The following is a 13,192-nucleotide window of genomic DNA, read 5'->3' on the forward strand; positions in this document are numbered from 1 at the left end:
ACAGCTGGAAATACTGACCTGAAAATGGCAGATGGAATTTAATGCAGGCAAGTGTGAAGTGTTGTGCTATGGTAGGTCTTACACAGTAAACAGTAGAGCACTAACATTGCGGTGGAACAAAAGGATCTGGGAATAGAGGTCCATAATTCATTGAAAGCAGCGCCACAGGTAGATAGGGTGGTTAATAAATGCTTTTGGCATAGTGACCTTCATCAATTAAATTATTGACTGCAGGAGATGGGATGTTATTTTGAAGTTGTATATGACATCGGTGAGTCCAAATTTAGAGTATTGTGTGTAGTTCTGGTCACCTACCTACAGGAGAGGTGTAAGTTTGAAAGTGTACTGGGAAAAACTTCAAGGATGTTTCCAGAGGACCTGGGTGATAAGGAAAGGTTGAATAGTTTTGGACTTTAATCCGTGAAATGCTAAAAATTGAGAGGAGATTTGACAGAGCAGTGCAACATGAAGATGGGTATAGATTGGTAAATGCAAGCAGGCCTTTTCCACTGAAGTCAGGTGGAACGACAACCAGAGATCATGCATCATGGGTGACAGATGAGAAGTTTTAGTGGGACATGAGTGGATAAGTCTTCAATCAGAGGGTCGAGAGAATGTGGAATGAGCTGCCAACAGGAATGGTACATGCGAGCACGATTTCACCTTTGAAACTATGGATGGGGGAATATGGCTACTGTGCAGGTGGGTGGGAACAGGTGGTTTAAATGGCTCAGACAATGCATCTGTACTGTGTTCTGTTTCGATATGACTCTCTAACCATGACTCCTTGATCACTGACAGAAGTTTGATTGAGTAAAGATCCGAAATTAATATCAGACTTGAATAATTCACAGCTTAATTCCCCAAGAATACTCAACAGCCTGGATGTGTTTTGACATGGTTTTAAACTGCTCCCTGTCATGGATATTTCATAACCAGGGAAAGACAAAATGCTGGAGTAACTCAGCAGGTCCGGGCAGTATGTATGGAACTGAATATAATGGGAACGTTTTGGGCCGAGACCCTTCAGTGGAACTGGAAAGGAAGAGGGAAGAGGCAATATCATTGATTGATTTGGAAGGTGCAGGTTGCTTTTGTGTGAGACTCGGAGCTCAGGGTTTGTGTTTAAACAGCTGCCTGCATATTCCTCAGAACAGGGAGCAGCCTTTCTGCTGAAACCAATTCAAACTGGTTTGACATTTCACTCTCTATCACATAAACAAAGTCACTTCAGTGTTCTGTTTAACTATTTCTGCATATGCAAATGTGCTAAACTGTTAATAGTTTGCAAGGAACCTGTAACATGTCATAAACGACACTGCCAACGGGCTTGAACGAGCTACATTAACAGTTACAGTTGCTGTCCTGTTTGCTGTGAGTTTGCAGAATTTAATTATTTTTACTTCAAACTCTCATTATCTGCAGTTGTTTTAAAACTTTTTTTATGATACCTTAAAAAAAAGATTCATGCCATTCCCAACTGTGACATTCCTTAATACAAAGACACAACACAGTGTATGAAAAATGCATCTTTCCCAAATTTGCCAATAACCCTTAAAATATTGTTGATGTAAGGGTAAAGGTGAGGGGCAGAATGAGTCATTGCTGGAATCATCCTCATGAGCCTCCTGCGGTCACTCAACTACGACAACACATGCTTCCTGAGATATTGGGCCCAAAACAGTTAATGACACTTGAAATATGTCCTGATTGATGTCTCATAAAGACTGAGAATTATCTCCTTGCTTTTATATTCTATTCCCCTTGCAATAAATGACAACATTGCACTTGCCTTCTTTATCACAGACTCAACCTATAGATTAACCTTCCAGGAGTCAGACCCGAGTACACCTGATTCCCTCTGCACTCTGATGTTTGAACATTCTCCCGTTTAGATGACAGTCTACATTGTTAGACAGGGATTGACAGGCGGCAGCTGGGCAGGAAAAAGAAGGAGAGATGGAGAGGGATGAAGGCATGAGAGAGCGGGGAAGGGTGTGGGGAAAGAGGAATGGTAGTTGAGCATGGGATGAGTAGAGCACGGGAGGGGGAAGGAGAGAGCTTGGGGAAGGAGGGTGGGAGGAAAAGTGGATGGGGGGGTGGGAGAAGAGTGGAGCAAGTGTGCAAAAAGATGTTTTGTCAACGCGGCTTCTGTTTCCAAAACTTGTGACTTCAGATGAATGCATGTCGTTTTTCTCATGACTGTGTTTATTGTTGGTGTTTTGAGCTGATTTCCTCAACGTCCTTTAAAAGAAAAGACGTTGATTCTGTTCAAGGTCTTGATACATAACAAACATTGTGGGTGGGGTGGTGACCAGTTACAGAAAGCGACAGGTGGCATTGCAGAGCGACCACCATGATTTCACTGTTTGGGGCAGCAGGCTCGATGGGCTGAGTGGCCAATTTCTGCCTGGTCTGTGCACAAGAAAAGCTCTGACTACAGAGTTACTGTAAACTAAGTTAATAAGTACGGACCACGGCAAATAACCTACTGTTGAACAAAAAACAACTATTGCAGTAATTAAATCATCCAGAACGTTGAGCGAGATGATAAGCAACAATGAACCCAGCACTGACCCCCACTGCACCCCACGAGTCACTGGTCTCCAGTCAGAGAGTCAAACCATCTTCCACCACTTACTGGCTTCTGCCGCAAAACCAATGTCTAAATCAATTTACCACCTCATTCTGAATGCCAAACCTTCTTGACTAATCTCCCAGGTGGGACTCTGCCAAATGTCTTGCTACATTGTACTGAACTATATAGTTTTAATTCAGTGAATTAACTGTTCTCTCTCCCAGAGCAGTATGTGTCACATTGTTCCAGTTTGACAACTGACCAACAACATTCTTGCACAGCATACTTTGACTGCTCTGGGGAGAAACTAACCATGTAAGTTATGGGGGAGACTTTGCAGAGCTCTGCTGTTGCCCAATGACCAGGGTCTGAGTCCAGGAGCTGATGACCCCGGGGCTGCTGCAGGACCATCCACACTGCAAGTGTCCTCTCAGGGCAGTGGGAACGAGTCTGTTTCAAAAAGCCTCGGGTATCCCTGTGAACACAGCCCCAGATCGGCAATGCTCAGAGTCTGGCTCTCTGGAAAGTGAAATGAGAAAGATGGTTTCCCATCACTGACAAGTGGAGCAGCGGCATTACTGCCCCACGACGGCTGTGATTGAGTCCCAGGGATGAGGATGTGATCTTTGTCCGTCTGTCTGCACAGTTTGTTATTGGGAAACAGAGAAGTACACGGGAAGTGGATCTTCAGCCTGATAGGCCCAATCAGGATTAATCCCCGCAGAGTCATCAGGAGGATGTGTCATATCACAGGCATACATCGTGAACGTTGTTGGCTTTGTGGCAGCAGTACAATGCAATATATAATAGTAGAGAAAAAACTGTATTACAATAAGTATCTGTTCCTGAAATTTCAATAAGTATTGTAACAATGAATTCAGTGAAGTAGGTTCGTGGGTTTCATGTCAATTCAGAAATCAGATGGCAGAGGGAAGGAAGCGTTTCCTGACTAGTTGAGTGTGTGCCCTCAATCTCTTGTACCACCTTCCTGGTGATACCAACGAGAAGAGGGCATCTCCTTGGTGAAGCAGATCCCTAATGACTGATGCCGCCGTTTTGAGGCATCGCTCCAAGACGATTTCCTGGATGCTACGGAGGCTACTGCCCATGATGGAGCTGACTGAATTGACAACATTGCTGAGAGTATTTCGATCCTGTGCTGTAGCTTCACCACTTCCCCCATCCCGCCATATCAAGCGACGTGCGGCCAGTTAAAACAGTTTTTACGGTATAACTGTAGCAATCTGTGAGTCTTTGGTCATATCCATAATCTCATCAAACTTCTAATGAAATATAATGGTTGCTGTGCATTCTTTGTAACTGCATCGGTATGCTGGGCCCTGGAGATCCTCAGAGATGCTGACACACAGGGACATGAAGTTGCTCACTCTTTCCACTGCTGACTGATCAATGACGATTGGTGTGTGTCTGTGCCCTCGTCTTACCCGTTCAGAAGTCCACAATTAGACCATTGGTCTTACTGATGATGCGTGCAAGTTTGTTGCTGCAACGCCACTCATCCAGGTGATATACACCACTCATCCAGGTGATATACACCACTCCTCCAGGTGATATACACCACTCCTCCAGGTGATATACACCACTCATCCCGGTGATATACACCACTCCTCCAGGTGATATACACCACTCCTCCAGGTGATATACACCACTCCTCCCGGTGATATACACCACTCCTCCAGGTGATATACACCACTCATCCAGGTGATATACAACACTGTTCCAGGTGATATACACCACTCCTCCAGGTGATATACACCACTCCTCCAGGTGATATACACCACTCATCCCGGTGATATACACCACTCATCCCGGTGATATACAACACTGTTCCAGGTGGTATACACCACTCCTCCAGGTGATATACAACACTGTTCCAGGTGATATACACCACTCCTCCAGGTGATATACACCACTCCTCCAGGTGACATACACCACTCATCCAGGTGATATACACCACTCATCCAGGTGATATACAACACTCATCCAGGTGATATACACCACTCCTCCAGGTGATATACACCACTCATCCAGGTGATATACAACACTGTTCCAGGTGATATACACCACTCCTCCAGGTGATATACACCACTCCTCCAGGTGATATACACCACTCCTCCAGGTGATATACACCACTCCTCCAGGTGATATACAACACTCATCCAGGTGATATACACCACTCATCCAGGTGATATACACCACTCCTCCAGGTGATATACACCACTCATCCAGGTGATATACACCACTCCTCCAGGTGATATACACCACTCCTCCAGGTGATATACACCACTCATCCCGGTGATATACACCACTCCTCCAGGTGATATAAACCACTCCTCCAGGTGATATACACCACTCCTCCAGGTGATATACCTCGCTCCTGTTTGCCGCCTTCTCGCCATCTGAAAATTTGCCAACAATAGCAAATTTGTCACTGGCATTTGAGCTGTGCCAAGCTGCACAGCCATGGGTGCAGAGAGAGTAGGGCAGTGGGCAAAGCACATATCCTTGAGGTGCACCAGTGTCGATGGTGATGTTCAGGCGTTATATCCAAACCGCACAGATTTTGGTTTTCTGTTGAGGAAATTGAGGATCCGGTTGCAGAGGGAGGTAGAAAGGCCCAGCGGTTCGAGCCTTTTGATCAGAACTGTAGGAATAACAGTATGCTTTACACGCTGAGCTCCGGTTGAGAAACTGCAATCTGATGTAAGTATTCGTATTGTCAAGGTAATCCAAAGCCGCGTGAGGAGCCGAGGAGATTGCATTGTGACCTATTGTGGATACAGGGAAATTACAGTGGGCCCAGGTCCTTGCTGAGAGAAGAGCTAATTCTAGCCATTGCAAACCTCTCAGAGCAATTCATCACAGTAACTGTTATTGCTATGGATGATAGTCATTAATGCAACTCACACTGCTCTTCTTGGGCACTGGTATCATTGTTAGCCTTCTAAGGGATGTGGAAACTTCCAACTGCAGCAAAAATGACCCCATCTCTGAAGCATTCACAGAATACAACTCCTGTTTTTCTGGGGTGGCTGAAATCCCTTGTAAATCTGTGTGACAACAGCACCCACCACTTCCTCACTCTCTGTAAATCGATAGAAATACATAGAAAATTCCCACGATGTATTGTATTGAAGGAAAGGCAGATGAGCTTAGGTCATGGATCAACAGATGGCATTATGATATTGTCAACATTATTGAGACTGGCTTGCAGCGAACTGGCAGCTCAATATTCTGGGGATCTGTTGTTTTGGACAGGACAGAGCATGAGGGATTAAAGGGGTAGGGGTGGTTTCACTACTCGGGGAAACGGTCATGGCAGTGTGCAGTAAAGGCAGATGGGAGAACTCATCTAGTGAGGCTTTATAGGTAGATCGGAGAAATAAAATTTGTTTAAACATGTTAATGGGTCTGCCTTATAGACCACCCAAGAGACTATGGGATTTAGAGGAACAAATTAGTAGACGTCAGAGAATATTGCAAAAAACATAATTTGTTATAATTTGATTTTAACCTTCCACATACAGACTCGAACTCTCATACTGCAGATGTACTCATGTAGTTGACAAATGTCTCACAGAAGTTTCATTAATCAGTACATTGAAGTCCCAAAGACTCAAGTGTCCTACTTGATCTCCCATTAGGGACTGAGACAGGACCGAGGTAATAGAAGTCTGTGTAGGGAAACTGTTTGCATCTGGTGATCACAATGCCATCAGATTCAAAGGAAGTATGGAGAACAATGGCTCTGCTCCGTGGTATTGAGGCCCTGGTATAGAAAAAAAAATTGATGCATAACAGGTGTAGGCAGGTAGGAAAAAATTGAGGTACTTATGGAGTCGAGGAAATGCAAGATAAGATTGAGGAAAGAAACCAGGAAGGCTATCGGGTGGCATAAGGTTGTCCTAACAGACAAGGTGAGGGATCATACAGATGTTTTAAGAGCAAAAGGATTTCAGGAGACACAATTGATCATCTGGATTATCAGAATGGCAATGTACGCATGGAGCCAAAACAGATAGAGGAGTTCTGAAGTGGATCTTTGCTCCTGTGTTCAATCGGAAATTGAATCTATATAGGTGAGGCAAAGGAGAAGTGAGGCCACAGATGTTATACAAATTACGGATGATTAAGTGTTTTGGGCAAATTGGGCAACTTCGAGTGTATAAATCCCCAGTGACTGCGAAGTTCAATCGTTGGACCCCGATGTAGGCGGATGCAGAAATTGCAAGGATGTAACCATTATGTTTAAGTCATGCTCAAAGACAGGAGAGCTACCAAGGGATTGGAGGATAGCTAATTTTGATCCACTGTTTATAAAAGGCTCCAAAATTAAAACAGGAAATTATAGGATGGTGCAGTTGACATCAGTCGTGTGAAGACATTGGAAGGACCGGATATAGGAGTATTTAAATAAACAGGACTGATTAGGGACATCCTATATGACTTTGTGTGTTCCAGACAATCTATTGAGTTTTTCGAAGAGGTTACAAGGGATGTTACCAGGAAAGTTGATGAAGGCAAGACTCTAGATATTGTCTACATGGACTTTAGCAAGGCATTTGTCAAGGTCCCGCATAGGGTGTTGACCAATAAATTTCATTCTCTTGGCATTCAAGTTGGGTTAGTAAATGGGAGTAGACATTAGCATAGAGGGGGAAGGCAGAGAGTGGTAGCAGATGGTTGTCTCTCTGACTGGAGACCCGTGACTTGTGGATTTCCAGAGGGATCGGTGCTGATATCCGTTGTTGTTTGTCAACTTTATCAATGATCTCGATGATAATTCGATTATCCGGATCAGCAAATTTGCAGATGACACCAAGGTTTGGGGAGTATTTGACAGCGAGGAAGTCTATCTGAGCTTGCAGCGGGACCTGCATCAGGTGTAAAAATGTCTGACAATGGCAGATGGAGTTTAATGCAGGCTTGTGAGCTGTTACACTTCAGTAGGATCAACCAGGATGGGTCTTACACAATGAAGGGTTCGGCACTGAGGGGTGCGGTAGGACAAAGGCATCCGGGAATACGGATCCACAATTCATTGATAGTGGCAGCACAACTAGATAAGGTAGTAAAGAAATCTTTGGCACATTTGCCTTCATAAATTAAAGTATTCAATACAGGACACTGCATGGTATAAGACAGTTATGAGGCCTAATTTGGAGTATGTTTGCAGTTTACGTCACCTACCCACAGGAAAGATGTAAATAAGGTTGACAGAGTACAAGGAAAATTTACAAGGATGTTGCTGCAATTGGAGGACCTGAGTTATAAGGGAAGATTAAATAGGTTACGACTTTGTTCCTTGGAACCCGGAAGATTTGGGGCAGATTTGATGGCGATTCACAAAATCATGAGGGGTATAGATAGGGTAGATGGGGTAGAGGGATGAGGATAGTGAGGGTTAGGTCAGGGGACAGAGGGGAGTGACGCTCCCATTTTTAATCGGCAAACAGCTCCCCCCCTCCCCCATGCTCATTTCAATCAGTGCGTCATTCCCTCCCTGTCGACCATTTTAACGTATGTGACCATTTTCAGTGAGTGCGTCACTCCCTCCCTCGGCAAAACCTCTGGCCATTTGGAATAAATGACTTTTAAGAGAAATAAATTCAACAAGTATTTCCGGCGGGGTGTGGAATGAAATCGTGGGCGAGGAGGGTACTTGTGACAATAATTGTCCGGATGGAAATGCAAACATCTCTCCCAGTTTTTTTTTTCCCAGTTAGTGGAAATATATAGTCGAACGTGTTTGCTTTAATTTCAGCAGAAATGCGGCTCCCTGCACCTGAACAGGCGAGGGAGGTTTGAGCTGAAACTCTTATCCACGCCGGGCAGTCTTTCTTACACAGAGGGCGGAGCTCAGATCCTCCCTGAACCCGGGCTGGATCAAATCTGCAGCCTGGGACTCGCTGCGTCAAACAGAGAAACTCGGCCCCACTGGTTGCGATGAAAGAAAAAGGAGAGATCCACACGGAAACCCGGACAGAAAGGTTAACGCAGCCTGTTTGTTTTCCTCTTTAGGGTTGCTACATTGACCCCACTCCAGCCTCCTCCCGCTGTCAGACCCGTCCTGAGCCGGTAGGAGTTAGTGTGACCCGGACTGCGGCAGTCCCGCTCTACCCCGGCTCACTCGGCCCTGTCCATCTGTAATGAGTGACCACTCCCGCCTCCTCCCGCTGTCAGACCCGTCCTGAGCCGGTGAGAGTTAGTGTGACCCGGACTGCGGCAGTCCCGCTCTACCCCGGCTCACCCGGCCCTGTCCATCTGTAATGAGTGACCACTCCCGCCTCCTCCCGCTGTCAGACCCGTCCTGAGCCGGTGAGAGTTAGTGTGACCCGGACTGTGGCAGTCCCGCTCTACCCCGGCTCACCCGGCCCTGTCCATCTGTAATGAGTGACCACTCCCGTCTCCTCCCGCTGTCAGACCCGTCCTGAGCCGGTGAGAGTTAGTGTGACCCGGACTGCGGCAGTCCCGCTCTACCCCGGCTCACCCGGCCCTGTCCATCTGTAATGAGTGACCACTCCCGTCTCCTCCCGCTGTCAGACCCGTCCTGAGCCGGTGAGAGTTACTGTGACCCGGACTGTGGCCGTCCCGCTCTACCCCGGCTCACCCGGCCCTGTCCATCTGTAATGAGTGACCACTCCCGCCCCCTCCCGCTGTCAGACCCGTCCTGAGCCGGTGGGAGTTAGTGTGACCCGGACTGCGGCAGTCCCGCTCTACCCCGGCTCACCCGGCCCTGTCCATCTGTAATGAGTGACCACTCCCGCCTCCTCCCGCTGTCAGACCCGTCCTGAGCCGGTGAGAGTCATTGTGACCCGGACTGCGGCAGTCCCGCTCTACCCCGGCTCACCCGGCCCTGTCCATCTGTAATGAGTGACCACTCCCGCCTCCTCCCGCTGTCAGACCCGTCCTGAGCCGGTGAGAGTTAGTGTGACACGGACTGCGGCAGTCCCGCTCTACCCCGGCTCACCCGGCCCTGTCCATCTGTAATGAGTGACCACTCCCGCCTCCTCCCGCTGTCAGACCCGTCCTGAGCCGGTGGGAGTTAGTGTGACCCGGACTGCGGCAGTCCCGCTCTACCCGGCTCACCCGGCCCTGTCCATCTGTAATGAATGACCACTCCCGCCCCCTCCCGCTGTCAGACCCGTCCTGAGCCGGTGAGAGTTAGTGTGACCCGGACTGCGGCAGTCCCGCTCTACCCCGGCTCACCCGGCCCTGTCCATCTGTAATAAACGGCGGGCACATCACAGCCCAGCGGCCTCGGGAGCAGCAGCTCAGACTCAACTCTCAGCCTGGGACTCGCTGTGTTAAATAGAATAACTCTGCCCCACTGGTTACGATGAAAGAAAAAAAGGGGAGATCCACAAGGAAATAAGAATGGTGAACGCAGCCTGTTTGTTTTCCTCTTTAGGGTTGCTACATTGACCCCACTCCCGCCTCCTCCCACTGTCAGACCCGTCCTGAGCCGGTGAGAGTTAGTGTGACCCGGACTGCGGCAGTCCCGTTCCACCCCGGCTCACCCGGCCCTGTCCATCTGTAATGAGTGACCACTCCCACCTCCTCCCGCTGTCAGACCCGTCCTGAGCCGGTGAGAGTTAGTGTGACCCGGCAGTTTTCAGAATTTCTAATTTCAGACAGATACATGTATTGTTCCTGTGTTGACTGAGGGTGTTCTGAACTCTTCTCCTCAATGGCCAGTGGAAGCAAAGCCTTTGATTCTGTTGAAGGCCGAGATTCCTGATAACCAGTGGGTTACAGGGATGGACATGGGGGGATACGGAATGAAATTTCAGATCAGATCAGATCAGCCGTGATTTCATCACCTGCAGTTTCAGTTTTGAGGGATATGTGGTCCAGTTATGCGTACGGTATTCGTATGTTGACTGGAAAAACTCTGACAATTTAAATAATGTAAGCTGGTATAATGACTGCATTCGAAGAGAGATATAATTTTATTTATATGGTGAGCTGAAAACAAGCATTAAATTGATGAATGATTTACCTCCAACGTTGTGCTTTAAGTATGTGCCCCAGCTACGTCAGGGGATTCAATTTATGACCAACTCGGTGAATTGGACAACACGGTGTTGGACCGACAGGCAAGCTCCTGTCCATGACAGAGTTGCCCCTGGCCCTCTATTTTTCTGAGCTCCATGTACCTATCCAGGAATCTCTTAAGTAATCCTATCGTATCCGCCTCCACCACTGTTGCCGGAAAGCTATTCCACGCACTCACCACTCTCTGTGTAAAAAAACTTACCCCTGACATCTCTGTACTGACTTCCAAGCACCTTAAAACAATGCTGTCTCGTTGTAGCCATTTCAGGCCTGGGGAAAAAAAAGCCTCTGACTGTCCACACGATCAATGCCTCTCATCATCTTATCTAGCTCTATCAGGTCACCTCTCATCCTCCATCTCTCCAAGGAGAAAAGGCCGAGTTCACTCAACCGCGCTGCCTGGCGGGCTTTCAGACGTGTTAACGGCTGAGGTAACAATCACGTCATTCCACCCCCATCGTCACTATCAACAGAGTATTTACAAACTACGTTATTTTCATTGATGCGAAGAGATGTCAATCACTGGTTACAGCCAACTGCAGAGGCGGCCCAGCTGAGAGGGTGGTACCAGCTGGGAGACGGGTCTCCCGCTCCGGTTCTGAACTCACTGTCAAAGTGGAACAAACTTCAAACCAAATGTCCCCCTTTTTTATTCATCTCCATTTCCCTCTGAGGGAAGTTGGGGGCGTTTGTGAACCGTCTTCTGCAGCCGGTGTCTGATGTATGTTTGAGAAGCAGGAGGAGACCGCTTGTCCATCGGCTTGCTGCCGGCTCCCCGGAGTGGGAGAGATCCTGCCTGAAGAAGTAGATTCAGTGATCTATTCTGATCATTCTGATTTTCCAGTGATACAGTTTTATCCCTTGCAATCCTTTTGCTCTGATCATGTTGGTGGAATTCTCAATAACTCTCTTCACCTTGCCTATCAGAGGAACTTCATGCCTTCTTTTAGCCGCCCGGATTTCTTTTCTTGCACTTGCTATACTCCTACGCTTGTTATCCTTACCTTTCATTCTGCCAGGCACTTGCAAGCTGGTAGTCGCAAAATTTCGCTTTTGAAGTCATCACACCTTCCAAGTACACTTTCGCCACAAAGCAGCGGCCTGTCTCAATCCACACTTGCCAGATCCATTCTGACACCATCAAAATTGTACTTTCTCCAATTCAGAATCCCAACCCACAGGTCAGGCCGAATCTTCTGTATATTTAGGTGCATATTGGCATCATGGTCACCGGATGCAAAGTGTTGCTTTGCACAAATTTCTGTCCGCTGCCCTGCCTCATTCCTTCATAGCAGATTCAGTATTGCACGCTTACCTTGAGGCTTCTGCGTACTGGTGAAGGAAAAGTTCTTCGACACGTTTCACAAACTCTATCCCACCTGGTCCATTTACAGTATGAGATTCCCAGTCATTATGTGAAAAGTTAAAATCACCAAGTGTAACAACCTTAAGTTTCTTGCAACAATATACGATCTTAAAAATGTGTTCCTCTAAATTCCTGGGACTGTCGGGTTGTCTTTAATATCGCCCCATTGCCGTGGCCATACCTTACTTATTTCTCATTTCCACACAGAATGCTTCATTAGTAGGGTTCTACGGAGCACTGTCGTGACATTTTCTCTGACTGGTAACGCCACCCCTCCTTCATTAATCCTCCCTGCTCTGAAATGCTTTAAATAATTTTATCTCGAAATAGCTGTGCTGGGTGTGGAGTGTTTGAGCTGAAATTCGCCCTGCAGCGGACAGCCGCGTTGACAAGGAGGGTGGAGCCTGAACCTGGCTGGATCAAATTCGCAGCCTGGGATTGGCTGAATAAACCGGAGAAGCTCCGCCAGCGAGTTGGAAAAGTGCAATCGACACGGAAATGCAGACAGAAAATTCTTGCGACCGTGAGGGAGGGTTCACACAGCCTGTGTAATTCTGTCTGTTTTTGCTGCATTTGTCCTAGTCCCCTCTCCTCCCGCTGACTGACCTGTACTGGGCTGGTGAGGAGGCGAGGGATCGGAACTGCGGACGGCTTCATTTACCCCGGATTATCCGGACCTGCCTATCTGTAACGAGCGACATGATCGGCTATCCAGGACCGCGCTGAACTCCGTCCGGTATCAACATCAGAGGTAAACGTTGTCTCCGATTCTGCATATCAGTGACCGTTTACAGCGGGGCTCGGCTGTTGTTCGGAGTGTGAGGGAAAACAAGGGGAGAAGGGAGTTCTGACAAGTTCATTGTTGACCAAATACATTAAAAGAAACGACGTCGTCACCTTCAGTCAGACACATTTTCTAGGGCGGTTTGTACTGAGTCGGTGCAGATGAACCTTGCTCACGGATAATGACATCCAAAATGTCCCACAGGGCAGGGCCGGGTCCCTTCTCCGATTTCTCTCTCTCTCTCTCTCTCCCTCTCTCTCTCACGCACACGCACACACGCACACGCACGCACACGCACACGCACACACACGCACACGCACACACACACGCACACGCACACACACACACACACACACATCACACACGCACACACACACACACACAC

The 13,192-nt window shown here is 47.6% G+C and overlaps 2 protein-coding genes across 2 annotated transcripts in view; both read left to right on the top strand.

The window, feature by feature from the left end:
• Positions 1 to 13,192, top strand: part of LOC132390375 (zinc finger protein 239-like) — a 445,145-nt gene that overhangs the window by 302,958 nt on the left and 128,995 nt on the right. The gene's annotated exons all lie outside the window — the stretch shown is intronic.
• LOC132390381 (NACHT, LRR and PYD domains-containing protein 3-like) overlaps positions 10,924 to 13,192 on the top strand; it is a 58,601-nt gene continuing 56,332 nt past the window's right edge. The window contains exon 1 of the mRNA XM_059962998.1: positions 10,924 to 12,774. The gene's annotated coding sequence lies outside the window, so the exon portion shown is untranslated. The remainder of the gene's footprint in view (positions 12,775 to 13,192) is intronic.

This window comes from Hypanus sabinus, unplaced genomic scaffold (genome assembly GCF_030144855.1).
Source record: "Hypanus sabinus isolate sHypSab1 unplaced genomic scaffold, sHypSab1.hap1 scaffold_88, whole genome shotgun sequence".
NCBI lineage: Eukaryota > Metazoa > Chordata > Chondrichthyes > Myliobatiformes > Dasyatidae > Hypanus > Hypanus sabinus.